Source organism: Puntigrus tetrazona, unplaced genomic scaffold, assembly GCF_018831695.1.
Source record: "Puntigrus tetrazona isolate hp1 unplaced genomic scaffold, ASM1883169v1 S000000607, whole genome shotgun sequence".
In the NCBI taxonomy this organism is placed as follows: Eukaryota; Metazoa; Chordata; class Actinopteri; order Cypriniformes; family Cyprinidae; genus Puntigrus; species Puntigrus tetrazona.
This window is the reverse complement of record NW_025048237.1, coordinates 28,261-56,047: the sequence shown is the minus strand read 5'-3', so window position 1 is coordinate 56,047 and position 27,787 is coordinate 28,261. Positions and strand designations below refer to the sequence as shown.

The 27,787-nt window shown below is 39.9% G+C and overlaps 1 non-coding gene across 1 annotated transcript; it reads right to left on the bottom strand.

Moving 5' to 3' along the window:
• Positions 1 to 24,735: 24,735 nt before the first annotated feature.
• Positions 24,736 to 24,841, bottom strand: LOC122334653. The gene has a single exon (XR_006248800.1). It is a non-coding gene; the product is annotated as a U6 spliceosomal RNA (small nuclear RNA).
• Between the last annotated feature and the right edge of the window lie 2,946 nt (positions 24,842 to 27,787).

The window sequence follows — 27,787 nt, the reverse complement described above, 5'->3', positions numbered from 1 at the left end:
CCCACGTAGGTCTAGAGGTACAGGGTATAACATTTAAAAAAGATAGACATTAAAAACGTGCATTATAGTGTGTAGGACAAAGACAACCGTGCAAACTAATGTACAAGATAATAATTTTTTTATTTGTGTAGGTGATGATTAAATACATAGCGGTGCAATGGTGATAGAACAGAAAAAGAAAATGGTATATATACACGTACAATATTTACATTATTTACAGAAACAAAAAAAACCACAAGGCAGAGGGAGCGGGAAGAAGAGGCGAGGCGGTGCTAAAGTAAAGAAAATAACTCAAAACCGTCTCCAGCTATTTAACTTCCCCCCTAGACTATCTACCAACACTAATTATTTGAAAATAAAAATGTCTTCAGCGTCATTGGCCTTCCCTACTTAACTCACGCTCTCTGATCAAAACAAAAGTACATTGGGGTGTATTGCACTTCTAACCTAATGTACTATACAAAGTAGATTCCTACGTGTTGCAATGTCACGTGGCGTTCTTACCTGTCCACTTCTCCCCGGCCTCACAACACACAACGAATGACAACTAACAATATGAGTGGAAAAGGAGCAGGAGAACAATACACAATAACGAACATCAAACAATGCAATATACAATGACAATCAGTATTCCGAAAAAGTAGCGAGCAAACGGCAAAACAAAAAATGGGGGCTTGTGGGTGGTCTGGCGGGCTCTTTTATTTGAGGTGGTTTGGAATGATTGGAGACTGCGGAATGGGTAGCGTCAGCGCTGATGATGATTGATGGGTGACGGGAACCAATGACCCGGTGACTGAGAGTGTAAGGGGCGGAGAACAGAGAGAGGAAGAAAAAAAAACACCGACAAAGCCGCGAACACGTAACACCCCCCACCCATAAGAACAAACATATAACAATATTGTTTGTTAACAATCTAACACCATCCAAAAACAACTAAACACATCTAGAAAAGAGCATCTGCCACTACATTGTCTACTCCTTTCTTGTGTGCAAATTTCAAGATTATAATTTTGTATGATCAAAGCCCAGCGCATAAGGCGCTGATTCTGATTGTACATGCGGGACAGGAAAACTAAAGGATTGTGATCTGTGTAGACAGTAACAGGAACAGAACTGGATCCGATGTAAACCGAGAAAAATTGTAGTGCTAACAGTAACGCCAAAGCTTCTTTTTCGATGGTGGAATAGTTGAGCTGGTGTTTATTAAATTTCGAGAAAAATAACATACAGGATGTTCGCGCCACTTTGGTCTTCTTGGAGAAATGCGGCACCGGCACCTCGGCACTCGCCGACTTCCAGTTTAAAGGGGAGCGAGGCGTCTGGAGCAGCGAGAACAGGGTACAGCATAACAACGCTTTGATATTCTCAAATGCCTGCTGGCACTCAGATGACAAAGCGAATTGATTGGTTGGACTAAGTAAATTTGTGAGGAACAGGCCACACTGGAAAAATTCCGACAAAAACTGCGATAGTATCCAGCCATGCCCCTAAAAATCGGCGTAACTCGCGTCTGGTGGTAGGAACAGAAACTACGGCTATGGCGGAAACTTTGGCAGCAACAGGCGAACCTGACCTTGACCAACTTCTTTACGAGGTAGGTAACTGTTGCTTGACCAAATTCGCATTTGGCTAAATTTAGGAGTGAGTGTAGCTTTGGCAAGTCGTGTAAAGACAGTGGTTAACAACGAAATGTGTTCTGACCATTCAGGCAGTACACTACCAAATCGTCTAGGTAGGCATTACAATTTGAGACACCTGACAAAACTGTATTCACCAACCTTTGAAATGTAGCTGGTGCATTGCGCAACCCGAAGGCCATAACTTTATATTGCATGAAGTGATCTGGTGTTACAAAGGCAGAAATCTCTGAAGCTCGTGGAGTCAATGGCACCTGCCGGCCAGTCCTAATTTAGTCAGCGGGCCCCAAGGTTGTCCACGCAATCTTCCATGCGGGGAAGAGGAAAGCAATCAGGTACCGTAACAGCATTAACCTTACGATAATCCGTGCAAAACAGCGAAGCGTTCCGTCTGGTTTAGGCACAAGAACACTGGAGAACTCCACGGACTACAACTGTGAGTAGCTAGGTCATTTTTTCAACAAGGTATTTGACTTCCTTCCTCATAACAGCTCGCTTTACCGGGTTAATGCAGTGGCGTGTTGTTTGATAGGGGAGAATTATTGACATTTATATCATGTTGTAACACTGAGGTCTGCGTAGGGGTGTCATTAAATAGAGTGAAATTTGTGAATTAACTGTATAATGTCACGTTGCTGTAACTCAGACAAGTGAGAGAGAATTGAAGGCAACTTCCCCAGCATTTCTGAATTGTAGCCGGGCGCACTGTTGAGGAGCATTTCGCAACACAAGGCCATCCTCATCAGCAGCAGATACCAGAGCAGGAGATGTAACCTGCGCCAACTACAGCGACTGAAGAAACAACAGGTGTAGCTGCCACCTCATCAGCTTTCACTTGTGGAGACTCTCTATGATGATACGCCTTCCAACATGTTTATGTGACACACTCTCGACTGGCGTTTCCTTTCAGAGAGTCTGAATTACATAGTCTGTCTCACTCAATTTCTCTTGCACAGCGTAAGGACCAGAAAGCGGGCAGACAAGGCAGACCCTGGGATGGGCAACAACACAAGAACTCAGTCACCAGCCTTGAAAGAGCGGCGGGACAGCCTTGGAGTCATACCGTCGCTTCATCACGTTCTGCGCGGCTGTAGCGACTCTTTTGCCAAATCGCAAGCTTTATGTAACCGTTCTCTAAACCGACTATCATAATTGAGCACATTAGTCTTAGGGCTTTTCTCAATTTCCATTATGTTTTCTTTTAACAGTTTGAGTGGTCCTCGAACGTATGACCGAAAACAAGCTCAGCAGGACTGAACCAGAGTGACTCCTGCACCGTTTCACGGACTGCAAACAATACCAATGGGACACCTTCATCCCAATCCCTATTCGTGTCTGCACAGTACTTTTTAACATGGACTTCAGAGTTTGGTGGAAACCGTTCAAGTGCGCCTTGACTCTCCGGATGATACGCACTTGATATTGATGGGTGATGGAAAGTGATTTTAAACCTGATTAAATATCTTAGACATAAAATTGGTTCCTTGATCAGTCTGTACAATTTTCGGTAAACCAAATGTAGCAAAAAACTTTATCAAGGCTTTGATAATCACAGGAGCAGTAATTTTGCGAAGTGGAATTGCCTCTGGGAATCTTGTAGCAGTGCACATGATTGTTAACAGAAACTGATTCCCTGACTTTGTTTTAGGAAGCGGGCCGAGCACAGTCAATAATAACATGTTCAAAGGGTTCTCCGAGACCTGGAATAGGAGAAAGCGGGCCGGAGGAGCGACCTGATTAAGTTTCCCCACGCTCTGACAAGTGTGGCAAGTTCGGCAAAATTCCACGACATCCTTCTTTAATCTGGCCAAAAAAATGTCTAAGAAGTCTATCATATGTTTCGTGATACCAAGGTGCCCTGACAACACATGATCGTGCGCTAAACACAAGACATGCTGACGATAAGCAGAAGGAATAACAATCTGATACGATATTCCAGTCAGCGTCAGTTTCAGTGTTGGAGTACCATTTAGCGCATTAACAAGCCGTCCTCCACAAAATAAGCAACCTTTTCCTTGCTATCCTTTGGAGAGACAGCAGATTGGAAACATTTAAGCCAAAGATCGAGTCCTTTTTCTGCGCAGCGATAATTTGTGACCGAGACACAGGTACATTTAGAAAATCACCGTCTAATTTCAAACTTATTGTCTCTGTATCGTTTTCCAAAGTAACATTCTCTACTTTTCCACATTTTCAGCAAGCATAGGAGCTAAAAATGATTCTGACAAGTCAACAGAATCGATCATCTTCCGTGACTGGGCGCGTCAAAGCGCATCTTGAGGAAGACATCAGGGTAACTCTTATACAACTCATCCGGGCCAGAAACACTACAAGGATGATCAGCAACCTCTAAAGCTGGCATTACTTTACCACCAGCTAAATCATTGCCAGAATGAGCGAAACTCCTTAATAGGAAGAGAAGAGGCGAACAGCGACCGACACAAACCCAGTAACTAGCTCACATTGCAAGTGTATTTGGTGTAAGGGTGCCTTTACGAACCCCATTTCAATTCCTTGCACTAAAATACTCGACCCACAGAATGACTGATCCGACAAAGGTAGCGCACTTTCGACCAAAAAGCAGTCACGGCTCCCGTATCTCTGAGCATCTGAATTTCCGTTGATCTTGGGTTTTCCAGAAAATGAAAATTAACCCCCTTACACAGAGCGACTTATAGCTAGGGTCAGCACAATACTCAACAGGCGACACGTTACTAAAACCAGGGACAAATTTACAAACCCCACACTTTTAGGCGGTGGTTGTTGTTGCTTAGCGCTTTAATGTCACACAATCTGCTATTACATGCCCTTGTTTATAGCAGTAAAGCATTCCCTCGTCTCTCTAGATTGCAGAGACACCGGCTTCACAGGAAGGCTGGGACTGAACAGCAGGATTTTTATCTGACTTGCGCGAGTATGCACGCTCTTGTGCGTAAGCACAAACTCATCCGCAAACACTGCTGCTTGCGACAACGAAAACTACTTTCTGTTAGTTCAGGTATACAACGACACGTTCGGGCAAACAATCTTTAAATTCCTCCAACAACATTAATTCTCTTAACGAATTAAAGTCTGCTACCTTACTCGCGTTACACCACTTATCAAGAGAATGCCTTTCGTAAGCGCATAAACTCAACAAAAAGTCTGACTGTTCTGTTTTTATGATTTCTAAATCGCTGTCTGTATGCTTCAGGTACAAGCTCGTAAGCACAGAGAATGGCTGATTTAACTGTCTCATATTGTAGACTCTCCTCTAAGGACAACGTTGAACAAACCTCCTGTGCCTTGCCAACCAATTTGCACTGGAGAAGAAGGGACCAAACATCTTTCGGCCAACAAAATGAGGATGCGATACGTTGGCGCTGAAATAAATATCAACCTCAGTCTCCTAAGCGGAGGCACTAGAGAATATGCTTGCTTACGTCAAACATGGGTGAGGATGGATCAACAGCTGGAGCAGAAACAGAATACTGCACAGTAACTCTGGCAGAACTCTTAGAGTCCAACTCGAGCTGTCGCAGCTTCACCTCTTTCTCAGCCTCGATCTCAAGCCTGCGGTTTTCGAGCCTCAGGTCCAACTCAGCCTGGCGCGCCTGAGCCCTTTCTGTGCCTCATACCTTAAGCGGGCCAGCGGACTTTCAATCGTCCATCCTCCTTGGACCCAGCAGAAGTAGGAGAAAAGCGGGTAAAAAGCGGCCAAGACAGCCTTGGCCTCGGCGTCCGCCTCAACCTCGGCGTCTGTCGCTCTGCCCTTCCTCCAAGGAACAGGCACTAGGCGGTTTAGCGTCAGCACCAGCGACCGGTCTCTACAACATCGGCGCCAGGCATCACAAAAATCCTCAACTCCGTCAATTTATCCGAATATCATTCTTTTTGATATTATTTTCTTAAGGCTTGTCTTACCACAGGAATTTTATAATAGTCTGCAATTTTATTAAATCATCTTTTCTACAACTGTCGAATTGTTTAATGGATGGGTTAGTAATAAATACTTCCAAATCAAATGAGGCCATGCTTACTGCCAGTACCAAACACACACACAGGGCGCAACACTACACTACACACTACCGCTTCCAGACCTATGCCGAAAGGTATCACTTTGCCACAACACAACCTGCACCACAGCTTCTTAATGTCTTGGGATGGGTTTTAAGATCCCGGGCGAGCCCCAAAATGTTACGACCCACACGTAGGTCTAGGGTACAGGGGTATAACATTTAAAAGATAGACATCAAAAAGCGTGCGATATGGTGTGTGGGACAAAGACAACTGTGCAAACTAATGTACAAGATAATAATTTTTTTATTTGTGTGAGTGATGATTAAAATACACGCAGGTGCAATGGTGATAGAACAGAAAAAAGAAAATGGTATATATACATTACAATATTTACATTGTTACAGAAACAAAAAACCACAAGGCGAAGAGCGGGAAGAAGAGCGAGGCGGTGCTAAAGTAAAAAATAACTCAAAACCGTCTCCAGCTATTTAGCTTCCCCTAGACTATCTACCAACACTAATTATTTGAAAATAAAAATGTCTTCAGCGTCCGTGCTTCCCTAACTTAATACGGCTCTCTGATCAAAACAAAGTACATGAAGTGTACCTTCCTAACCTAATGTACTATACAAAGTAGATTCCTACTAAGTCATGTGGCGTTCTTACCTGTCCACTTCTCGACCTCACAGCACACAGCGAATGACAACTAACAATATGGTGGAAGGACGAGGGAGAACAATACACAATATGAACATCAAACAATGCAATATGCAATGACAATCAGTATTCCGAAAAAAGTGGCGAGCAAGCGGCAAAACAAAATGGGGGCTTGTGGGTGGTCTGGCGGGCTCTTTTATTTGGTGGTTTGGAATGATTGGAGACTGCCGGAATGGGTGACGTCAAGCTGATGATGATTGATGGGTGACGGGAACCAATGACCGGTGACTGAGAGTGTAAAGGCGGAGAGACAGAGAAAGGGAAGAAAAACTTACGACGACAAAAGCAGCAGAACACGTAACACCTGGGCACTAGTTGGTCAAGTTGGAACTCTAAGACTAATATGCCATATTTCTAGATAGAAGAGCGAAGGCACCACCCAGGAGGGATGAAGACCATCTCTTTTTCAACAGGTCATCCAGGAAACTGGGCACCACTTAGACATCCAGCCATTGAGACCCAGCCGGTCTGCTGTAAATCTCATCACCGGTACCGACAGGAGGACCAGGAGCATATTACATTTATCCGACGCCGATACTAGCAAATTCACACACAAAATGTTCTTTACTTTTTTTCATTTCTTATGTAAATGATTTTTCATTTCTTATGTTTATATTTTATTTTTCTTTCAAAATATTCTTTACTTTTTATGGTATTGTATTTTATTTCTTATGTTAATGTCTCTAAAAAGCACCAATTTGTGACTGGTTTATTACAAACATTTTATTATTATTATTTTTTTACATTCTTTACGTTTTTGGATTTTTTTGTTATGTTAATTTCACTAAAGCCACAGATTTGTGACTGATTATTGCAAAAATAATCTTTTACTTTTCAATTATTAATTCTTTTTTATTTCGTATGTTAATGTCACTTTAAAAGCCACAAACTTGCTGACTAGTTATTTTTAAATATTATACATAAATATACTTTCCTTTTTAAAATAGTATTATATATTTTTTCATTTCTTAATGTCACTAAAAAGCCACAAATTTGTGACTAATTATAAAAATATTGTTTACTTTTTATAATTATTTTCATTTCATATGTTAATGTCACTAAAACTTTGTGACTGATTATTTCAAAACTATCTTTACTTTTTGTACTACTACTACTACTACTGCTACTACTACTATTTCTCTGGAAAATAAATAAATAAATGAATAAATAAACATCATCACCCCTATCTCTAAAGGGTGCCCAGCCACCCTACGGAGAAACTAATTTAGACCGCTTGTATCAGGGATCTCATTCTTTGGGCATGACCCAAAGATCATGACCATAGCTGAGAGTAACATTGAAGATCAACCATTAAATGACAGACCAGTACAGCGACGCATTACTGCAGGCTGCACCTGCGATCTCTCGTTCCATCCTCCCTAACTCCTCCACCTGAGGCAGGAGCTCACACCAACACAGAGGACAAGCCACCCTTGTCCGAGCCCCAAAGAACCATTACTTCAGGCTTAGAGGGTGGCCGATTCTCATCTGTAAACCACACTCAGCCTGCAAACCGCCCCAGCGCACACTGTGGAGTCTTGGCAAAAGCAGAGCGCTATCCTGTGATGAAACAGACCCTCTCCAGCCCAGCTGCCTAGAAATCCTATCCATAAAAATAATAGACAGGACCAGTGACAAGGCAGCCTGTCGAGTCCAACATGCACTGGGAACAAGTCGACTTAATGCAGCATCAATGCCTGCTCATGATCATACAAGGACGGACTTCCAGCCCACTTAACAATGGACACTTACGTATTCCCAAGCACCCAAAGGGACACAAAGGAACCCGGTGAATACGCCTCCAAATCCACCGTCGCATGTGGATTGGTTGGGCAAACTCCCAGGAACCCTCCAATCCTCCTGAAGAGGAGTATAGAGCGAATCCAGTCTTCCCGTCCAGGACAAAACCCCGCATTGTTCCTCTTGAGCTGAGGTTCCACTACCGGACGGATTCTCCTCTCTCTAGTACCCTGGCATAGACTTTCCCAGGGAGGCCAGGGTGATCCCAATGGTCAGGAGATCACCCTCCGGTCCCAACTATTAAAGAGGAACCACCACGGTCTGCCCAGTCAGAGGCGTCATCAGCCAAGACAGCCCCCACAACATCCAGGACACAGAGTGGTCTAGAGGCGAGGATCTAAATCAAGCTTCTCAACAACCTCAGTGACAGCCAGGGTGATGAGTGAGTCCTGGGAGATTGAGAGATCCTCAAAGTATTCCTTCCACCGCCGACCGATTCCCCGGTCGTGATTTAGCAGGTGAGAGACCTGCGGCGGGACAGATTTTTCAGTCGCTCCGCAGATTCTGTCGCTCCGCAACAATATAGATTTTTTCGCTCCGCCCGCCCAATATTCAAGTTTTGCCGTTACTCCGCGGGTTGCAGGTCTCTATTAGCAGGTTCCCACCAGCGCCGTATGCAGTGTTGGCAGGGCACCTGATTCCCTTTTGAGGCGTCGGACGGTTTGCCCAGAACCTCTTTGAGGCAGGTCGATGATCCTTGTTCATGGCCTTCCCGAACTCCTCCCAGACCTGAGACCAGAACCACCCGGGCAGTGGTCTGCTTAGCCCACGGTACCATGTCCCAGCTGCCTCAGAGTCCCACGGAGCCAGCCAGGCCAGGTGGACTCCTTCTTCAACTTGGCGGCATCCCTTTCTTCCGGTGGGGGTTGCGCCCTGACATGCACCGGAGACTTTGAGCCACAGCTCCGAGGCCAGCTGCATTGACCAAAGAGGCAGAGAACATAGTCCACCTCGGACTCCGCGTCTCCAGCCTCCTCTGGATCCGGTCAAGAAGTTCTGCGGAGGCGGGGTTGAATCTCACAGCAGGGTCTCTGCCAAGCATTCCCAGCAGACCCTCCCGATGCGTTTGGGCCTGCCAAGTCTGTCTGGCCTCCTCCCAATCCAACTCACCATCAGGTAGTGATCAGTTGACAGCTATACCCCTCTCTTCACACACATACATGTCAAGACATACGGCCGAATCAGATGATACAACCCCACAAAGTCGATCGCCGACCTCCGCCCTAAGTGTCCTGATGCACCCACTTGTACTAGTGGACACCGCATGCTTGAACATGGTGTTTGTTATGGACAGACCATGACTAACTGAAATTCAACAACAGAACACCACTCTGGTTTAGATGGAGGACCGTTCCCCAATCACGCCTCAGGTGTCGCTAGCATCACCAAGGTGAGCGTTGAAGTCCCAACAGGCGATAAGTCCCGGTTGGATCGCTTTCCAGCACCTCCCAAGGACTCCAGAGGCCAGGTACCTCGCTGCCATTACGGCCCGTGGCACAAATGACAGTGAGAGTCCTCCCCCCAACCCAAAATCGCGAGAAGCTGACCCTCTGAAATCCACAGGGATAAACTCCAACACATGGTGGCTAAGCTGGGGGCTATAAGCAAGCCCCACACCTGTGTGCCGCCTCTCACGAGAAGATGGGTTCCAGAGCCCAAGCTGCGCGTGGAGTAGACCCAACTATCTCTGCTTGGTACCTCTCGCCTCCTGCAAGAACTCAGGCTCCTTCCTCCCAGAACGTAACATTCCATCCCTAAAACCAGATTCTGTGTCCAGGGTTGGGTGGAGCCACGGAGGATAGCCCCACTGGTGCTGTTTCGGGCTGTGCCAGCCACCAGGCGCGCTGCGCGCGGCTAGCCGGGCCTGGCTCCGTACCAGCGGCGCCCGCGTTATTTTTCTTGTTCATAAGGGTGGGTGGACCGCTCTGGTCTGGCTTGTCACCTAGGACCTGTTGCCTTAGGATACCTACAGAGACACATATAGCGGACAACCTAGATCCTAGGGTCATTCAGGCACTCAAACCCCTCCACCCGTTAGGTGGCGATCCTAGGAGGATAATTACTTTTTGTAATAATTATTTCATTTTCTTATGTTAATGTCACTAAAAAGCCACAAATTTATGATTATTACAAAAATATTTTTTAATGTACCACTTTTTCATTTCTTATGTTTTGTTTTCTTTTCAAAACTTTTCTTACTTTTTATAGTATTTATTTGCATTTCTTATATTAGTCACTAAAAGCCACCAATTTGTGACTGATTATTACAAAAAATTTTTTTCAAAGTATTTTTACTTTTTCATTTCTTATGTTGTTTTTTCTTTGAAATTTTCTTTACTTTTGTAATTATTTATTTTATCATTTCTTATATTTGTTTTATTTTTTTCTTTTAAATTTTCTTTACTTTTTATAATTATTTATTTTATCATTTCTTATCTTGCTTTATTTTTTTTTTCTTTTCAACTTTTCTTTACTTTTTGTAATTATTATTATTTTTTTTCATTTCTTATGTTTATATCCTTAAATCCGCAATTTATGACTAGTTATTACAAAAAATATTCTTTTTATTATTATTATTTTCTTTTCAAAAATATGCTTTACTTTTTTTCATTTCTTATATTAGTCACTAAAACCCTTACAAATTTGTGACTGGTTATTACAAAAATATATATATTTTTTTTTTTCAAAAGTATTTTTACTTTTTTCATTTCTTATGTTATTTTTTTCTTAAAAAATGTTCTTTACTTTTTAAATTATTTATTTTATCATTTCTTATGTTGTTTATTTTTTTCTTTTAAAGTTTTCTTTACTTTTTTTATAATTATTTATTTTATCATTTCTTATCTTGTTTCTTTTTCCTTTCAAAACTTTTCTTTACTTTTTTTCATTTCTTATGTTAATGTCACTAAAAACCACCAATTTGTATTAATTATTCTAAAAATATTCTTTTTATTATTCTTTTCCTTTAAAAAATATGCTTCTTTTTTTTTGTTTCTTATGTTAGTCACTAAAACGCCACAAATTTGCTGACTGATTATTACAAAAATATATATATATTTTTTTCAAAAGTATTTTACTTTTTTCATTTATGTTGTTGTTTTTTCTTTAAAAATTTTCTTTACTTTTTGTAATTATTTTGTTTTCATTTCTTATATTTAGTCACTAAAAATACCAATTTGTGACAGTTATTACAAAATATTTTTTTTTTCAAAAGTATTTTTTACTTTTTTCATTTTATTATGTTTTTTATTTTTCTTTACTTTTTAAAATTATTTATTTTATCATTTCTTATGTTATTTTATTTTTTCTTTTAAATTTTTCTTTACTTTTTATAATTATTTTATCATTTCTTATCTTATTTTATTTTTTCTTTTCAAACTTTTCTTTACTTTTTTTAATTATTATTCTTTTTCATTTTCTTATATTAATGTCACTAAAAGCCACCAATTTGACTGATTATTACAAAAAATATTCTTTTTTGTGTGTATTTTCTTTTCAAAATATGCTTTACTTTTTCATTCTTATGTTAGTCACTAAATGCCACCATTTGTGACTAGTTATTACAATCTATATATATTTTTTCAAAGTATTATTACTTTTTCCATTTCTTATGTTGTTTTATTTTTTTCTTTTCAGAAACTTTTCTTTTGCCTTTTTGTAATTATTTATTTTATCTTTCTTATCTTGCTTTATTTTTTCTTTTCAAAAAAAAATTTCTTTATTTTTTTCTTTTCAAAACTTTTCTTTATTTTTGTAATTATTATTCTTTTTTTCATTTCTTATGTTAATGTCACTTTAAACAGCCACCAATTTGTGACTGATTATTAAAAATATTCTTTTTATTAATATATTATTTTTTCAAAATATGGCACACTTTTTTTTCATTTCTTATATTTAGTCACTAAAACGCCACAAATTTGTGACTGATTATTACAAAAATGCCATATTTTTTCAAAGTATTTTTACTTTTCATTTATGTTATTTGTTTTTTCTTTCAAAAATTTTCTTTACTTTTTGTAATTATTTTTGTTTTCATTTCATATGTTAGTCATAAAAGCCGCAATTTGTGACTGATTATTACAAAAATATTTTTTCAAAGTATTTTTACTTTTTTCATTTCTTATTATGTTTTTTTAATTTTCTTTACTTTTTTAAATTATTTATTTTATCATTTCTTATGTTGTTTTATTTTTTTTCTTTTAAATTTTTCTTTTACTTTTTATAATTATTTTATTTTATCATTTCTTATCTTGTTTTATTTTTTTTCTTTTCAAAACTTTTCTTTACTTTTTTTGTAATTATTATTCTTTTTTTTTCATTTCTTATATTAATGTCACTAAAAAGCCACCAATTTATTACTGATTATTACAAAAATATTCTTTTTTATTATTATTTTCTTTTCAAAATATGCTTTACTTTTTCATTTCATATATTTAGTCACTAAATGCCACAAATTTAGTGACTAGTTAACCTAAAGAAATATATATATATTTTCAAAGTATTAATACTTTTTTCCTTTCTTATGTTGTTTTTATTTATTTTTTTCAAACTTTTCTTTGCTTTTTGTAATTATTTATTTTATCTTTTCTTATCTTGCTTTATTTTTTCTTTCAAACTTTCTTTATTTTTTGCTCAGAAACTTTTCTTTACTTTTTTGTAAATATTTTGTTTTCATTTCTTATGTTAGTCACTAAAAGCCACAGTTGTGACTAGTGTAAAAAATATTCTTTTTTATTATTATTAATTTCTTTTCAAAATATATGCTTTACTTTTGTCTCATTTTCTTTTCATTTCTTTATTTAATGTCTCACTAAACATACAAATTTGTGACTGGAATATTCTAATTTTTTTTTTTTTTTTTCAAAAGTATTTTTGCTTTTTTTTTCATTTTCTTATATTTGTTTGATTTTTTGTACTAAACTTTCTTTGCTTTTGTCCTTTTTTCATTTCTTATCTTAGTCACTAAAATGCCTAAATTTGTGACTAAGTTAAACACAAAAATGTTTTTTTCAAAAAGTATTTTACTTTTTCATTATATTCATTTATTTTTTTTTCTTTTAAAACTTTTCTTTGCCTTTTTGCATTATTTATTTATCTTTTCTTATCTTGCTTTATTTTTTCTTTTAAAACTTTTCTTTATTTTTTTATGTATTGTATTCCTTTTTTTCATTTCTTATACTGTATGCTACTAAATACCAATTTGATAGATTATTAATATCTCTTTTATTATTAAGCTATTTTATTATTAATGCATTTCTTTATTATTTTAAAAATACTTTACTTTTTGTCATTTCTTTTCATTTCTTATATTAGTCACTAAACACCACAAATTTGTGACTGATTATTACAATTTTTTTTTCAAAAGTATTTTTACTTTTTCATTTCATTGTTTTTGTTTTTCTTTTCAAACTTTTTCTTTACTTTTTGTAATTATTATTCTTTTTACTTTTTTCATTTCTTATGTTGTTTGATTTTTCTTTCAAAACTTTTCTTTACTTTTTTTGTAATTATTATTCTTTTACTTTTTTCATTTCTTATGTTGTTTGATTTTTCCTTTTCAAAACTTTTCTTTACTTTTTTGTAAATTAATAGTGTAGACACTAAGTAACTATGTTTCCATACACTTTTTTCTATGTTTGATTTCTGAACCAGCAGCACTCTGAAATATTACATTCTTTTCATTCTTGTATTTTTGCTGTCTGCCTGTGCTTCTCACAATCAAGCCGCATGAAAACAGTCTTCGTTTACCTAGACCTCGAGTATCATCCAGCGGTGCTCTTCCAGCTGCTGGAGCGTCAGCCGGTGAGCTGGATTACGGCTCAAACTAAATAAGGTCATGATAAACTGAAGAGGAGTTCAGAGAGAGCATGGTTAGTATCCTCACATCAAACGTAACAGTAAACGTCATCTGAACAGAAGCAATTTCCACCAGTGGATGAGTGGGGATCCATCTTGAGGTAGCCATGCTGGTGGCATCAAAGCTTTCAAATGGCAGATATCTGTATGATCTCAAGGCAGAACTTTGTTGCCCCAGGCGTCTGCTTCGGCGTGGAAAACAGAGTGCATGAGGACCTGGAGGGGTGTATACCTCTGATCCTGTTCAAAAAGACACACGGTTTCCAGTGCTTCTATGCGCCACCATCAACAACGCAGTCGATCGTAAGCAGGACTCACCTTGGTATTAGCTGCTGTTAAAATCCCTAGCTGCGGATCAGGCGAGGCATGTGGAAATCAAAGAGATTTAGCTCAGACTGTGGAAGTTACCAGGATGTTCCTTGAGCCCGGATATCACGTGATAAACTCCATGCCCATAGCGGTGTTTGTGACATCAAGCACTTGATACATGAACAAGCGTGCTTGTACTTCACTGATAGAGACGTTGAACAAGATGCCGTCTCAAGGTCCTGCAGGGTTCAGGGTAATCCATGTAATGAGAGTGGAAGCTGCTCTCATTTCTCCACCTGGTGTAGCAGATGATATTTAGGACACAGGGAGCTTCTCCCGCGAACATCAGAGCCCTTTAATAGCTTTAGTTTGGGTAACCAGGCTGAGAGGGAACAAACACAAGATCTGTTAGTTTACCGTCTTCTGTTAGCTGCCATCTATTCTGAGTTCTCTAAAACACACTTATTCTGCAGAGTTTAGCCAACACAATGTCAAGATAGCGGTCCAGCACGCGCTCCAGGAATAGCTGAGCGACCTTCACTTTTAATAGCTGAATAGTATTGACGCCCTCATGGAGCGCTACCGAAGTTCGAGGCGATCAAATGTCCACTTCAAACAAAAGACACAGTGGATCCTGAAAAGCACGAGCACAGAAGATGGACTGTAAAGTTCCTTTGATTGTCAGCAGAGTTGGAATTAAAAGTTGATGTAATTTCCCCTTTAGCAAGGCCAGTGGCCAGTGAAATGTTGGTGTACAATGGTTTGGAAAATCCATATCAATCTCAGAAAATAAGACAGGCAAAGCGACATATAGCGGTAATGGCTCACCTTGGGGCAATCGATTTCTGGATCCAGGAGACCACTGTATCCAGGTGCCTCTTTTCCCCAGCTTGATCAGCGGTGACACTGGAACCCGGACCGGGGACAGACACTGGAGAGGGGCAGAGCATCATGGGCCTCAATCTCAGGACATCTTCTTCCTCCTCAGGAGGACTGGAGGTCTGCAGAGACCTGGTCCTGCTCCTCGACAGAACAGGCTGGGATTGCTGAGATGCTGGCTCTGCTAGGAGGCTGGACTCTGTCTGGTCACAGCAGGGAGGGCTGCTTCCTGACGCCAGCCTCTCGGAAGGCTGGACAACACTGCTCTTCTTCACTTTCTTGGCTTGTTTTGACGTGAAGGCAAACCATTAGAAACATCCCGGACCACACGCCACAGATTACTGTGAACTACTAATTAAACATGGAAACAGCACAACAAATGTCACTGTCAAATTATTAAGTCTTATTAAGTCTACCATGTACATTTAATACATTACTATTGCATACTGTTTTATAATGTACTACAGTACGGAGATGCAGATAATTGGCACTTTTGCAATAAGTTGTATAAATAACAGAAAATGGTGTCAATAGAATCCATTGCTATTTGCTCTTAGTGTAAGCTGAATCAATAGCTAAGAAAATATGCTATTTTCACTGCAAAATAACCTCTATTGCTATTTACACTTAGTGGAAACAGATGCTGCCAATTAATTATTGACAGACAGAAATAACAATAAGTAAAGTAACAATGGCTCACTGTGACTCGGATTCAGAGTAGATGAATCTGGAACAGGCGTTTCCTCGATGATCCTGGAGGAACACGGCACATACAGCGGCAGCTCCAGATCGGCGCACACCTGCCCGGCAGACACAGCAGCTCAGGAACAGCAGGATCCACGGCAGCTGACGGACCTGGGACAGGCGTCCCCTCATGATCGTCCAGATGAGCGTCCGTCTGAGCTGAGAGACTCTCCACTCGGTCCGGCCAGCGGAAGAACCGCCGCTTCACAGCTTTGCACAGCTTCCTGAAGACGACTCTCGCTTTCTCCTTCTTCCTTTGATAGCTGTGCCTGGAATGAAGAGAGAAAACAGAAAAATATTAGAAACAAACATCTCTAACCACAGATCAGAAACAGATTACTTTTTTGAAACACATTTCTGACAGTGAACTGATTCAAGCTGAAAATAGTACAGCTCTAATAATGAGACATAGAAAAATCTGCAGTTAAGGTAAAGGCCGTTTTACCTCTTATCGTGACGTCTTAGTTGTGTTCAGAGTCTACTAACAGCGAATCTTTTAAGTTTAACTGCTTCAAGAACTAGTAAGAAATGTCATGTAGCTTTCCACCTGCTAAACTATTTTATGAATAAATTTGCATTGCTAACAAAAAGTTTCTGTTCGAGAGTTTGCTCTGTTTACCCTATTGTTTTTTTAATATTTATTGGCTCTATGAATTCTGGGGTTTCGTTATTAAACTGTTATAGATAGCCCATAGTATGACAAAAATATCTCTCTGAGCTGTTTGGCTCCTCTGGACGAGCGAGCATACAAGTTCATATTTTGCTGGAAAGCAAAGTCAAAAACTGAGCCAAAGACTGAGCTCAGACCGAGAAAGTAAAATAACACTACTTACTGCTGTTGATGTCCATCTCAGCTGCTGGGCTGTTCTCCATCGAATCGTTTAAATCGACACTTTTGAAACTCGAAGTTTTGAAGCCCAGGCGGCTCGAGCGAGAGGCTTGCCCTCAGTTGTAGACATTTGTGAACAGTGTGAATATTCTGAAAAGACTGTCTGTAAATCGTGAATCTGAATAGTTTAAGTGAGTGGAATCAGTCGCTGCTTCTAACCGCTCACTCAACTAGATACGCGTCTGCCGTTAGAAGCGAGCGGGTCTTCTATAGCCGCTGCGTTGTGACGTCACATTGGAAGCTCACGTGCTTTTTTTTTTTTTTTTTTTTAAGCTCGCCTTTCCACTCTGCCTTATATGGAAGCCCGTTTCCGCCACTGAATAAAAATACTTTATCTCACAATTCACTTTTTTTTCTCTCAGAATTGCGAGATATAAAGTCAGAATTCTGCCTTTTTTTCTCTTATTTGCGACACTTTCTTTCTGGCAAAGCGCCACGAGATGTGACTCTTACAGGACACGAGGATCCTTACTTTTTTTTATCATAAACGGAGCTTTTATCATAAACAGAGCACACCACAATTACACTCTTTAAAAAAATTAAACCATTATGTAAAGGTAAATGTGCACAAGATTAGATGTTTCCAGGAGGGCAAATTTAAAATCTGATGTGTCTAGAAAATACTTAAATGTGTAAAAACATGACATGATTGATGTTTGAAGGGAACAAAACCAATTTAGGAGTTTTCTAGTAGTCAAGTGGTAATAGGAGATTTAACACAAAGCAGGATAGAATTATGTTTAATTAAAAGGGAAATGGGAAATACAGGTTTTTTTAGGAATAAGTGATCATTCTGAAATTTCAATCAATCATTTTTATTTATATAGCGCTTTTAACAACACAGGTTGCATCAAAACACAGTACAGTATAAAGCAGAAGAATACAATGACAGGGATGTATAATGACGAGAGTGAACAATTTCTTATTAAATGCAGAGACGGTCTCTGTAATCAATTCGACGATAATCCCTAGAAGTTAAGTGTTCCCAACAACGCAAGCCAGAGGAACCATAAACCCCATTGTTACGGCCCATAATTGATTTGTGGCTCGCTTAAATAAAAACAAACGAAAAATATACAGGCCGAACATATAAAAGAGTCACAACACCCGATATGAATTTAAGACACCTCCATTTATTGAATAATTCTCAAAATAATAAAAAAAACAATTCACATGACTTATAAACGAAACATGAAGGATAACAAATCGCGGGTAGGAAAACTAAGGAAGCAAGCCCCTGACTACCCCTGTTCTCGGATTGCAGCTTTTACCTGTCTGCCGACAAACAAAACCAGAACGGGTGAGTCTTCCGGACAACTACTTCCCTCCCTCAGCTCTTACTAACTCAACAAAACGTTAACTAATAAACTACCCGCTACTGATAAGATAATCAAAAAGAAACCACATAAAAACGAAATTCGTTGAACAAAACAAAATACCAGCCTCAAAAGAGGCAATAAGGGAGACGCCACCAGAACCGTGGGAAACGTAGAACAAAGAAAGAGAGAGAGAGAGAGAGAGAGAGAGAGAGAGAGAGAGAGAGAGAAAGAGAGAGAGAGAGAGAAAGAGAGAGAGAGACCACCATTTTCACCTGACTGGCGGCCTTTATATCCGAATCCTCAATGATGTCACCACTCATGGAACGGAATTCCCCCAACACCACCTATGGGCTCAATCATATTAAAGTCACAGATACACGTAACACCCTCACCCTTAAGTGAATAAATTGTAGAAATAAGTGATCTTACCTTTTCCTTTTGTTTTATGTAAAACAGGAAAAAGTTACAATTTATTCCAATTAGACACGAGATATAGCATCAGCAACAACATTATCTTTACCACGAATGTGTCGAATGTCTAATTCGAACGTCTGTAAAAACAAACTCCAACGCATGAAACGTTGGTTATCGTTTTTCATTCGATTCAAAAAGACTAAGGGGTTATGATCCGTGTAGACAATCAACGGATACGAAACAGAGCCTACATAAACATCAAAATGCTTAAGAGCAAGGACGAGAGCAAGCGCCTCCTTCTCAATGGTGGAATAATGTCGCTGATGTTTATTGAATTTTCGCGAAAAATAGCAAACAGGGTGCTCAATATCACCCTGATCTCGTTGGAGAAGTACAGCCCCCGCACCCGTGTCACTTGCATCAACAGCAAGCAAGAACTGAGATGAAAAATCAGGGGCAGATAAAATAGGAAAGTTAACCAGGAGGGCTTTGATATCCCACCATACCCAAAAATCGTCGAAGCTCACGGCGTGTATTGGGCACCGGAAAACGAGTGATAGCCTCCACCTTAGACTCAACCGGACGAACTTGACCACCGCCAACAATCTTTCCTAAATAAGTTACCGTGGCGCGACCAAATTCGCATTTCGCTAGATTGACCGTAAGATTCGCACGAGACAAACGATTAAACAACGTGTCAAGCTGCTGTATGTGTTCTGACCAAGACTCGCTATAGACCACTAGGTCATCCAAATAAGCCTCCACATTATGCATGCCTTCGATGACACGGTTCACCAACCTCTGAAAGGTTGCCGGTGCATTTCGTAAACCGAAAGCCATGACCGTATAGTTAAGGAAATGGTCAGGTGTTACGAACGCAGAGATCGCTTTTGCGCGCTCAGTCAAAGGCACCTGCCAATACCCTTTAAGCAAGTCGATCTTAGTCACGAACACAGCGTTTCCGACACGATCCACGCAGTCTTCCATGCGAGGCAAAGGATAACTGTCTGGTTTTGTAACTGCATTAACGCGTCTAAAATCAGTGCAAAAACGAAATGAGCCGTCAGATTTTTTTACTAGCAAACAAGGTGAGCTCCATGAACTAAAGCTCGGCTATGTCGTTTTCTATTATGAAGGTCACCTCTTTTTTCAGCTGCAATCGTTTTTCAGGACTTACTCGAAATGCGTGCTGTTTAATAGGCAATGAATCGCCAACATCAATATCATGTTCCATCAACGAAGTACGAAAAGGGATGTCAGAAAACAAGTTATTATAAGTCCGAATGACATTAGTCACGTCAGCGCATTCAGCAGCAGTCAGATGGGAAATAAACGTGTCAAGATTTCGGATCACCTCAGAATTTTTCAACCTTCCCACCACCAGCTCCACAGAGGGAAAGTCAATATCCTCCTCAGTTATGATCGAGACACAGGTGCTATTAGTATTAGAAGATAATGGACAGGTCAAAATTTCAGCACTAGACAGCGTCTCATCAACAGGTGAATCAGCACTGAGCAGCGCCTGTTCTTTGATCACCGAAGAATCTGTGGGTGAAACCGTTAACGCAAAAGACTTCTGTCCAAACAGATCTGGCTTTCGCTCAAAATAAGGTTTTAGCATATTAATGTGACACAAACGAGTCTTTCTCTTTCGATCGGATGTCGATATTACGTAGTTAAGTTCACTCACCTTCTCTTTTACCTGATAAGGACCGAAGTAACGGGCCTGCAGTGCAGATCCTGATACTGGTAACAGCACTAGCACCCTATCACTAGGAGAAAAACTACGAAGTTTAGCACTACGATCGAAACGTTTTTTCATTCGCTGTTGTGACATCTTCAAATTCTCTTTGGCCAACTCACATGCACGGTGCAGTTTTAAACGGAACTCTGAAACGTAGTCAAGGACATTGTTTAGACTCGAGTCATTAGACCAGTGATCTTTGATCAGCTTCAGTGGACCACGAACAGTGTGTCCAAACACCAGCTCGTTAGGACTGAAGCCCAAAGACTCCTGTACTACCTCCCTTACTGCAAACATAACCATAGGCACTCCCTCATCCCAGTCTTTCTGAAACTCTAGACAGAACGCACGAAGCATTGATTTTAAAGTCTGGTGGAACCGTTCGAAGTGCTCCTTGGCTTTCTAGATGGTAATAACTAGAAGTGCAGTGTTGAATATGCAACTGATCCAGAACTTGTTTAAAACACACGAGACATAAAATTTGTACCTTGATCTGATTGAATAGTACGAGGAAGGCCAAACAGGAGAAGAAGAGAAGCTTCACCATTACTGGAGCAGTAATTTTCCGTAAAGGTATTACCTCTGGAAAACGTGTAGATGCACACATTATTGTCAGTAAATACTGGTTACCGGACTTCGTACGAGGCAAGGGACCGACACAGTCGATCAGCACTCGCAAATGGTTCACCAATAGCTGGAATTGGATACAGCGGAGCAGGTGGAATGGTTTGGTTCGGTTTTCCAATCTTCTGACACACATGGCAACTTCGGCAGTAACTTGCTACATTTTTTTTTAATCCAGGCCAGAAAAAATGTCGGAGCACACGATCATATGTTTTATTTACTCCCAAATGACCGGCAAATGGACCGTCATGTGCAAGTCTCAGGATTTCAAAACAATATGAGGAAGGAACTACTACCTGCTTAACACTCTGCCATTCATCATCAGCAGCAGCAGTATTTGAAGGTCTCCACTTCCTCATCAGCACACCATCTTCAACAAAGTATCCTTGCGATACACTCTCAAGTTGCTCAACAGGAACAACAGCTTCAAAGAGGGGCGACATTTCCTTGTCTTTCCTCTGCTCAAAAATAAGCTGCTCGCGTGACAGAGATAATTTAACAAGCCCCAAAGAAGGTTCGTCTAGCTTGACGTGTGATGTCCAAACCAACATAATTTGAACACTTCACTTTCCCCAGATCTGAACTCGTGAGAAACGTATCACTCAGATCGAATTTACACCCATCTTCTGACTTCCCATGGCTTTTCTCTTTTAATCTCTGTGACATAGCGCGAGTAACAGCGCACAAAGGAAATACCTAGGGATATTTCCAAGCTAATGCATCAGGAGTAATGCAGGGAAAAGGAACACTGGTTACCTCAGGGCTAGCAAAAACTTTTCCTCCCGCCAAGTCATTCCCCAAAATAAACATAACGTCTCGAACAGGAAGACACGGTCGCACCCCAACAACAACGCGGCCAGTAACAAGGGAGGACTCAATTTCAATCTTGTGCAAAGGCACGTTCACAAAGCCCATCTCAAATCCCTGTACCAAGACACTCGAACCAATAGAGCTCTCATCAGACAGCGGTAATATTTCTTCTAAAATAAAACTCTGAGCAGCTCCTGTGTCACGAAGTATCTTGATTGGTTTTCGCTGATTTGCTTTACCAACCAAAGATACAAAACCATCCATTATGAACGGCACATACCCCTTTTCTTTACAAATATCAGCTTGTGAAGCTAACGACTCCAGTCCTTCCGAAAGTGCCGAGGACGTCATCAATAAACCTACCGATTTAGGGTTACGTTTTTTCTTTTTGAGTGCATTGCACTCTGCAATAATGTGTCCTTGCTTCTTACAATAAAAACAAATAAGTGAGGACACCAGCTTAGAACTCTCCACTTTATCCACAGACAAAGTGCGCTCAGAATGGCGTTTCGAAAGCCGGCGATTATTGTTAGCAGATGGAAGTTTCTGCACAGCGTGAAACACGTTCTTATGTGTAAGAACATACTCATCAGCCAGGGAAGCAGCAGCAGAACATTTAAAAACTTTTTGCTCATTTAGATACGTTACAACACGTTCGGGTAAGCAGTTTTTAAATTCTTCCAAAAGAATCAGCTCACGAAGATCCTCATAAGATTTTACTTTCATCGAAGCACACCACCGATCAAACATTGATTCCTTCTCACGAACAAATTCAACATAGGTTTCATCATTAGTTTTCCGATGACTACAAAGTTTTGGCGATAAGCCTCAGGAACCAGTTCATAGATTTTTAGAACGGCAGCTTTTACCTGATCATAATCAAGAGACTCTTCCACTGATAACGAAGAATAAGCTTCTTGAGCCTTCCCTACGAGAACACATTGTAACAACATGGGCCAAAATGTTTTCGGCCATTTAAGGTTAATGGCAACACGTTCAAAAAGTGCAAAAAACTTATCTACCTCTTGTTCTCGAAAAGGAGGAACAATACGAATATTGCGATCAGCGTCAAATCAGGAGCATCAACTACTCCCCTTTCACGAGCTCTCAGCTCAAGTTCTTTCAGGCGGCAAGCTTGTTCCATCTCAAGCTTCTTCAATTCAAGCTCATGTCTCTCACGCTCTCTCCGTCTTTCTTTCTCACGATCCCATTCTTCTCGCTCTTTTAACGAAACTCTTTCATGCTCTTTAGCTTCCAACTCCAACTTCTTAACGTGCAGAGCAAGATCTTCTGAACTAACCTCAACTGGATCAGGATAATCTACCCACTTTTCTTCATCACCAAAAACGCCTTGTTTATGCAACGAATCAACTAATAGAATCTGAAGTTCACGTTTAGATGAAGTATTCAATTCAATTCAATTCAAGTTTATTTGTATAGCGCTTTTTACAATGGCTATTGTTCCAAAGCAGCTTCACAAAAGCAAATTATTACATAACAAAAGCAAATCATTCCACAGACATAAGCAAGTCACCACACAACAGGATGCATTACAAAACAGCAGGATGAGTTACAATGCAGAAAGTCCAAGATAGAATTAGTCCAGACAGAAGGTTGAGTTTTCCTCGACGTCATCGCAGGAAGGTCATCTCCTCACTGAGTCCACTGGAGAGGCTCGGTAACTAGATGCCTCGGGATGTACATCCCGAGGTGGAGACAAAAGGATAATTAGAGTAGCGGCCATTCATACTATTGGGAATCACGATGTACTGTAGCATAGGTTTATGTTAATCTTTACGAGTATGCTTTGCTAAAAAGATATGTCTTTAGCCTAGACTTAAACTGAGAGAGTGTGTCTGATCCCCGAACATTTGCAGGAAGGTTATTCCAGAGTTTGGGTGCCAAATGTGAAAACGCTCGACCACCTTTAGTAGACTTTGCTATACGAGGAACTACCAGGAGTCCTGAGTTTTGAGATCTTAAAGAGCGTGACGGGTTGTAGCGAGACAGAAGGCTGGTCAGATAAATGGGGGCTAAACCATTTAGAGCCTTGTAGGTCAGTAACAGTACTTTATAATCAATTCTGAAATGAACAGGCAGCCAGTGCAGGGAGGCTAAAACTGGGGTTATATGTTCATATCTCCTTGTCCTGGTAAGAACTCGAGCGGCTGCGTTCTGCACTAACTGAAGCTTGTTTATTGAAGATGCTGGACAACCAGCGAGCAGCGCATTACAGTAATCCAGTCTAGATGTCATGAATGCATGAACTAGCTTTTCTGCATCTGAGAGAGAGAGCATGTGTCTGAGCTTAGCAATATTTCTAAGATGAAAGTAGGCAGATTTTGTAACATGAGTGATATGGTGTTCGAAGGACAGGTTGCTGTCCAATATCACACCCAAGTCTTTAACTGTCGGAGTAACGTTTATATCACATCCATCTAATTGTAGTTTGAGCTCAGAAATTTGCTGTAAACATGAATTTGGTCCGATAAGAAGCACCTCTGTTTTATTAGAGTTTAATAGAAGAAAATTTCTAGTCATCCAGTCTTTTATGTCTTTAACACACTCTGTTAATTTAGACATTTCTGATAACTTATCAGGCTTAGATGAAATGTATAGCTGTGTGTCATCTGCATAACAGTGGAAATTAACCCTGTGCTTTCTAATAATGTTCCCCAGGGGCAGCATGTATATAGAGAACAGTAAGGGGCCTAAAACTGATCCTTGAGGCACACCATACTTTACGGGCATTGTAGTAGAGCGGTCTCCGTTTATATCTACAAATTGATAACGGTCTGATAGGTATGATTTAAACCAATTTAGCGCCTGTCCCTGTACACCAGCGGTGTTTAAACGCTCCAGGAGAATATTATGATCTATGGTGTCAAATGCAGCAGTGAGATCCAATAAAACGAGTAGCGAGACGCAGCCTCGGTCGGAGGATAAGAGCAGGTCATTAGTGATTTTAACTAATGCGGTTTCTGTGCTATGGTGCAAATTTATGGAGCGCTTCACGGATTTGCGTGTCATCCTTTCGCAGGGCCATGCTAATCTTCTCTGTATCGATCCAATTTTAGTATATGTGCTGCCGTGGCGAGCACATTATTATGTTTTCGAAGTATTACGAAAACTAACTTTATAGTGAGCAGCAATTTTCATAAGATCAGTCCTATTAATCTGAAATAACTCTGCCTGTGTTGGGTTGGAAATAAACTCTACCAATTCAAACATTTTGGAAAACTAACGTCTAACAAAATTATGAAGAAAAGAAAATTTTGAAAATTCACATCAGACCATTGTGACTCAATTACAAAGTAACTAGGAAATTTAAAAAAAATCGAAAATCTAACTAAAATGCACCGAATTCATCCCGGACGAGCCCCCAAATATGTTACGGCCCATAACTGATTTGTGGCTCGCTTAAATAAAAACAAACGAAAAATATACAGGCTGAACATATAAAAGAGTCACAACACCCGATATGAATTTAAGACACCTCCATTTATTGAATAATTCTCAAAATAATAAAAAAACAATTCACATGACTTATAAACGAAACATGAAGGATAACAAATCGCGGGTAGGAAAACTAAGGAAGCAAGCCCCTGACTACCCCTGTTCTCGGATTGCAGCTCTTACCTGTCTGCCGACAAACAAAACCAGAACGGGTGAGTCTTCCGGACAACTACTTCCCTCCCTCAGCTCTTACTAACTCAACAAAACGTTAACTAATAAGATAAACTACCCGCTACTGATAAGATAATCAAAAAGAAACCACATAAAAACAAAATTTGTTAAACAAAACAAAATACCAGCCTCAAAAGAGGCAATAAGGGAGACGCCACCAGAACCGTGGGAAACGTAGAACAAAGAAAGAGAGAGAAGAGAGAGAGAGAGAGAGAGAGAGAGAAAGAGAGAGAGAGACCGCCATTTTCACCTGATGGCCTTTATATCCGGAATCCTCAATGACGTCACCACTCATGGAACGGAATTCCCCCAACACCACCTATGGGCTCAATCATATTAAAGTCACAGATACACGTAACACCCATCCATACAGAATGGAGAAAAAAAAAACCTTGGGAGAAACCAGACTCAGTTGGGGCCTGTTCTCCTCTAACCGGACGCCCAGCACTTAACTTCCAGTTCAATTTTAAACGCATAAAGTAATTATAGGTAATTAATAAGATTTTAAAATCTATCCGATGTTTGATAGGGAGCCAGTGCAGTGTTGACAGAACCGGGCTAATATGATCATACTTCCTAGTTCTAGTAACGACTCTAGCTGCTGCGTTTTGGACCAGCTGAAGTTTATCAAGTGTGCAGAACAACCACCCAATAAAACATTACAATAATCTAACCTTGACGTCATAAACGCATGAATTAACATTTCTGCATTAGAGGTTGAAAGCATAGGTCGTAATTTGGATGTATTTTTAATATGGAAAAACACAGTCTTATAGATGCTGGAAACATGGTTGTCGAAGGAAAGATTGCTGTCAAACGGCACACCTAGGTTCCTAACTGATGAAGAACAATTAACAGAGCAGCCATCAAGTGTTAGACAGTGTTCTAGATTATTATATGTGGCGTTTTTAGGTCCACCTCCGTTTTTTTCAGAATTTAGCATTAAGAAGTTACTCATCATCCAGTTTTTTATATCGACTATGCATTCTGTTAGATTCTCAATTTGGTGTGTATCACCAGGCTGCGCTGAAATATAGAGCTGAGTATCATCAGCATAGCAGTGAACGCTAACACTATGTCTCCTGATAATATATCTCCCAGAGGTAACATGTATAGGTTGAAAAGTAACGGTCCTAGCACTGAGCCTTGAGGAACTCAATATTTCACTTGTGAGCGATATACCTCTTCATTTACTGCTACAAACTGATAGCGGTCAGATAGATATGATTTAAACCATACTAAGGCGCTTCCTCTAATGCCAACATATTTTTCTAGTCTATCCAAGAGAATGTTGTGATCGATGGTATCGAATGCTGCGCTAAGATCTAATAGCACTAATAACGAGATAAAACCACGATCCGATGATAGAAGCAGGTCATTAGTAACTCTAATGAGAGCAGTCTCAGTACTATGGTACGGTCTAAAACCTGATTGGAAATCCTCGCAGATACCATTTTTTTCTAAAAAGGAATACAGTTGTGAGGATACTACCTTTTTTCTAGTATCTTTGACAGAAAAGGGAGATTAGAGATTGGTCTGTAATTTCCTAAGTCTTTGGGGTCAAGATGTGGTTTCTTAATAAGAGGCTTAACTACTGCCAGTTTGAAGGTTTTGGGAACATATCCTAATGACAATGATGAATTAATAATGTTCAAAATAGGATCTATGAGTTCTGGAAGCAAATCTTTTAATAGTTTAGATGGAATAGGGTCTAACATACATGTTGCTGGTTTAGATGATTTAACAAGTTTGTATAAGTCTTCTTCTCCTATAATAGAGAAAGAGTGTAATTTTTCCTCAGGGGATCTATAGCTCACTAACTGATGTGCAACTGTAGCTGACGGCTGCGTAGTTACAATTAAAAAGATGAAAGAAAACAGTTTGTCTCCTTCCTGACCTGGGCACTAGTTGGTCAAGTTGGAACTCTAAGACTATATGCCATATTTCTAGATAGAAGAGCGGCACCACCCCAGGAGGGATGAAGACCATCTCTTTACAACAGGTCCATCCAGAAACTCAGCCAATTGTCTATAAAGCCTATGTTGTTCTGCGGGCACCACCTCGACATCCAGCCATTGAGACCCAGCAGTCTGCTGTAAATCTCATCACCCCGGTAGGCAGGGAGGGGACCAGAGCATATTACATTGTCCGACATTGTACTAGCAAATTCACACGCAAAATGTTCTTTACTTTTTTTCATTTCTTATGTAAATGATTTTTCATTTCTTATGTTTATGTTTTATTTTTTCTTTTCAAAAATATTCTTTACTTTTTTTGTAATTATTATTATTATTTTTATTTCTTATGTTAATATCACTAAAAACCCACCAATTTGTGACTGGTTATTACAAAAATAAATT